A 5,409-nucleotide genomic window follows, 5' to 3' on the forward strand; every position below is an offset into this window, starting at 1 on the left:
AAATATATGCTTGGTGGTTTTATCATGGGTTATTACACTGTTTTACTAATTAACTTTTATTATTATGTACAGATGATGTTTTTTCAGTATGTGTTATTCTGTAAAACATGTACCACTTGTTAATATTACAAAAGCCAGGCTGGTCTTTGTGGGTATAGATAGTTTCAAAACAGTCTTCAGAAAAGTATGTTTTTAGCAGTTTTTAAAATTAATTTCTTATTTTCTGTGTCATTATTGTTTTGCAATTTAGAATTACTGTTTATTTACATTATTTATTACATAATTTTGTAGTGGATTATGTATCATTACATTATGCTGTGCAGTGCATTAGCATTTATTTGTGCAAAATAAATATGCTATAAATNTTTTCTTGCATTCATTTGATACTTAATGACCTTTTTCTTATTAAACACACCTATTTTAATAGTGTTCCTAAAAATGGAAGGTCATGGATGGAAAGTTTTATAACTGTTTAATATAAGTATTACTTTTTGTATAATGTCATCTATATCAATGTGAAACATTTATCATGTGTAATTAATTTGAAACCTATGGTTCCATATACCTTTTAGATTTCTCTCCTAAATGCCTGATCAAGAAATTACCACCAAAAGGGAAAAGTAACACAGAAGTATTACACACAGTGTTGTTGGGAAGACATGAAAACGATTGCAGCAAAGATTTTTGCTTCCAAGAAACCCAGAGAAATACTCATGACTTTGAGTTTCAGTGGAGAGAGGATGATAGAAATTACAATAGAGTGCCTATGATAAAAAAAAATTTTGCTGGTAGGGAAATTTTACTGGTAGAAGGGATGAACATGAACGAACAGATGCAGGAAGCAAGTGTATTAAAAATCAGCTTGGATTAAACTTTGAATCACATCTTACTGAACAGCAGCTATTTCAGGCTGAAGAGAACATCTATGAATGTAATCAAGTTCAGAAGTCTATCAACAATGATTTCTCAATTTCACTACCCCAAAGGAAACCTTCTAGCCTCAAAACCCATATTTCTAATAAATATGGAACAGTTCCCATTCGTGAACAGAAAATACACATTATGGGAAAACCTTACAAATGTAATGAGTGTGGCAAAGCTTTTAGTCATGACTCACATCTCACTCGACATCAGTTAATCCATTCTGGAGAGAAACAACATAAATGTGATAAATGTGGCAAGGTCTATAGTCAAAAAGCCAACCTTGAAAGTCATCAGAGAGTTCATACTATAAAGAAACCATACAAATGTAAAGAGTGTGACAGGGCTTTTAGTCGCAAATCACACCTCGTACGTCATTGGACAATCCATACTGGAAGAAAACCTCACAAATGTGATGAATGCAACAAGGTCTTTAGTCGCAAGTCAAACCTTTCACTACATCGAAGAATTCATACTGGAGAGAAACCTTGCAAGTGTAATGAGTGTGGCAAAGCCTTTAGTTTACCATCAACACTTTATAGACATCAGATAATCCATACTGGGGAGAAACCTTACAAATGTAATGAATGTGGCAAAGCCTTTAGTGACATTTCAACCCTTGCCAAACATCAGAATATGCACACTGGAGAAAAACCTTACAAATGTAATGAATGTGGCAGGGTCTTCAGTCGAGCTTCAAGCCTTACAATTCATCATAGAATTCATACTGGAGAGAAACCGTATAAATGTAATGAATGTGGCAAAGTCTTCAATCGATGTTCGAGCCTTACAAGTCATCGCAGAATTCATACAGGAGACAAGTGTTACAAGTGTAATGAGTGTGGCAAGATGTTCAGTCAACGTTCAAATCTTTTAAGTCATCAGAGAATTCACACTGGAGAGAAAACTCACAAATGTAATGAATGTGGCAAGGCATTCAGCCAAATTTCATATCTTGCAAGTCATCAGAGAATTCACACTGGAGAGAAAACTCACAAATGTAATAAATGTGGCAAGGCATTCAGCCGAATTTCACATCTCGCAAGTCATCAGAGAATTCATACTGGAGAGAAACTTTAGAAATGTAATGAATGTGGCAAGGCATTCAGCCGAATTTCACATCTCGCAAGTCATCAGAGAATTCATACTGGAGAGAAACTTTAGAAATGTAATGAATGTGGCAAGGCATTCAGCCGAATTTCACATCTCGCAAGTCATCAGAGAATTCATACTGGAGAGAAACTTTAGAAATGTAATGAATGTGGCAAGGCATTCAGCCGAATTTCACATCTCGCAAGTCATCAGAGAATTCATACTGGAGAGAAACTTTAGAAATGTAATGAATGTGGCAAGGCATTCAGCCGAATTTCACATCTCGCAAGTCATCAGAGAATTCATACTGGAGAGAAACTTTAGAAATGTAATGAATGTGGCAAGGCATTCAGCCGAATTTCACATCTCGCAAGTCATCAGAGAATTCATACTGGAGAGAAACTTTAGAAATGTAATGAATGTGGCAAGGCATTCAGCCGAATTTCACATCTCGCAAGTCATCAGAGAATTCATACTGGAGAGAAACTTTAGAAATGTAATGAATGTGGCAAGGCATTCAGCCGAATTTCACATCTCGCAAGTCATCAGAGAATTCATACTGGAGAGAAACTTTAGAAATGTAATGAATGTGGCAAAGTCTTCAGTTACAATTCACAACTTACATGTCATTGGAGAATTCATACTGAGGAGAAATCATACACATGGAGTGAATGTAGCAGGGTCTTCAGTCAAAGGCCACAAGTTGCAATTCATTGGAGAATTCATTCTGGAAAGAAGCTTTACAAATGAAATGAGTGTGACAAAGTCTTGAACCAGAGTTCATTCTTTGCACAACATCAGAGAATGTATTTTTGAGATCATCCTTACAAACTTTGCTTAGCTGGTGGTAAATGTAATTGCTCAGAATGCTATAGAAGAATCAAAACAGAAGGTATTGCACAGGTTTGGATGGCAGACAGTCTTTTCTTCAGACCAGGAAACACACTGGACAGCCCATAATTTTTAACAATTGACAGAGAAGTACCTTCTTCCAAGTGATAGTTTGATAGAGATGTAGAGTGGGCAGTTAAAACGTTGGTTGTCTAAAACTGAGGGAGATAAAAGCATGAAGAGCTGGCTTACACACTTGAGTGTATGTACGCTCACACTCGAGTGTATGCTCACAGTCAACATGACTGGAGCTAAAAAAAAATATCACCACTAGGTTTTCCCCTGTCCTCTGGTGGATCTTAGGAAGGGGTGGGGAGGACGATGCTTGTATAACTATGCAATTCTTGCCGAGGAAGGAGTGTCTTATTCTCTTATAGTAATTATACCATTTCCCCACCTCAGGATTTTTGTTTTTCAACCTACACTGGTACAGTGGTCTTAGGACCAGTTCTTCCAAGTATAAGTTCTGGAAGCACAGATGATTTGTAAGGAAGAAACTGGTTTTAATCCTTATGTGTGAATTCCTAAGGGCCTGATGAGGGTGAGTTGTGCCTTCACCCCATCTGGCAAATTGCAGTTAAGAGTGAATGAGCTATATTGCCTGATGGCAAAAATAGCTCATTAGTTCTGCTCCTATGTAACTTTATCCTATGTGAATGAGAATGGACTGAGGAAGAGATTCTTGGTAGACTAGTTTTGCTGCCTACAACTTAGACCAGCACAGTGGCCCAGTCTTAATGTCCCTTTAAAGGTAGAATATTAGCGTATGAATGGAAAGAGGAATAGTAGCTGAGGGTGAAAGAATGAATAAGTGGGAAATTCAACATTTGTACCTCGAGAGAGGCTCAGAACAATGAATGATATTGTTTCTTAGCTCAGTGATACCTCAAGATGCCTAAAAGCGTGAAGTTATGCGTTTGCTGAGACCACTTCTGCTTTTGGAACCTGACAAGGTAGGATGAAAGCCTGCAAACCTGAGTGGTCTCACGCTGGGAGACATTTTTGTATGATATGATGATAGGACTAATTATTAATAATTGAATGGGATTCTAGTAATGCATTAGTATCTTTTGAGTTTTATATTGTTTTGATGTAAGGGATGTTTGTTCAAACACCATGGATAGGCTGTGGTAAAGTATATATTTTTTGTCACCCATCCTTTGTTTCTTAACATATAGCTCCTAAACTCGATGGGATCTCCAGAGCGATGAGTGTCTTTAGTATGCTAATAAGATGGCTTGTGGGTAGTGTTCTCTAGATAGCTTCAGAATTGGGATTGGTCACTGGAAAGACCGAGGCATGATTAGAGGATTGGGACTTTTAGCTCCACCCCCCCAACCTCCAAGGAGTGGAGAGGGGCTGAAGGTTAGGTTGATTTCCAGTGTCCGACAATTTAAACAGTCTTGCCTACATCATGGAGCTTCCCAAAAAACCCAAGAGGCCTAAGTTCAGGGAACATCTGGATAGCTGAAAATGTTGGGGTTCCTGGAGAAATAGCATGCCCAGGAGAGCATAGAAGCTGTGCTCCTCTTCCTACATAACCTCTCCCTACACATCTGTTCATCTGTATCTTTTGTAATATCCTTTATAATAAACCAGTAAATGTGTTTCCCTCAGTTCTGTGTGCACCTCTAACAAAATCCAATCCAAGGAGAGGGTAATGGGGACTCTTATTTATAGCTGATCAGTCAGAAGCACAGCCCGTGGGTTGGGTCTGAAATCTGTAGTGGGGAAAATGCTTGTGAGACTGAGCCCTCAGCCTGTGGGAACTGATGCTATCTCCAGGCAGATAATGTCAGCATTGAATTCGAGAATATCCAGCTGGTGTCTGGAGTAAACTTAGGAGAACACAAACTAAAGATGGAGTCACTGTTGTTATACAGGACGGAGGTAATATGAAGAATGCAAAAGACTGTGTCAGCAAGAACTAGCAAGGATTTACCACAAACTGCAGCTAACATCCTGTGGGATTGCCTAGGGGACAGAGAGGTATGGGAGGGGTTGAGAGCCTGCTAATATATATATAAAGCCTCCTCACAGAGAATAAAGTTGCTTAGTGCTTTGCGCTAAGTCCCAGAACTTTGTGTCTCGCTCCTTGATTGCCTGCCTCACCGGGTAACTGCTACCTATCTCAGGCATGTCCTGAGCAACTTGCCTACGGTCAGCTCACCTATGTTTTGGTGAGTGAGCAGAGTGGTGCCAGAACAGGGACTCGAGACAGGACCTGAAGCAGGGACCTGACAAAACAAAGGCCGTAAGGTAAGTCTTTGCGACTGCTTTTGGATAGGAGCTTCTTATAAGCAGGATGGGAGCAGCTGCATCAGCAAGGAAGGTTGCTTCTTTAGCACAAAGTACAGGACGATGTCTTTCAATGAGGAAGAGTAACTTTGGAAAGTCCTGTTGGGCCGTTCAGGATTTTCGTGTGGCTTTCAGCACAGTACATAAATTGTGTCCTTCGTTTTCATCAGAATGGACTTTAGACATTATGATAATTAGAGAAGGAAT

At 39.0% G+C, this 5,409-nt stretch overlaps 1 pseudogene; it reads left to right on the plus strand.

Annotated features, from left to right (window-relative positions):
- LOC103582759 overlaps positions 1 to 2,763 on the plus strand; it is a 7,033-nt pseudogene extending 4,270 nt beyond the window's left edge.
- Positions 2,764 to 5,409: the final 2,646 nt, after the last annotated feature.

Source organism: Galeopterus variegatus, unplaced genomic scaffold, assembly GCF_000696425.1.
Source record: "Galeopterus variegatus unplaced genomic scaffold, G_variegatus-3.0.2 Scaffold17753, whole genome shotgun sequence".
Classification (NCBI taxonomy): Eukaryota; Metazoa; Chordata; class Mammalia; order Dermoptera; family Cynocephalidae; genus Galeopterus; species Galeopterus variegatus.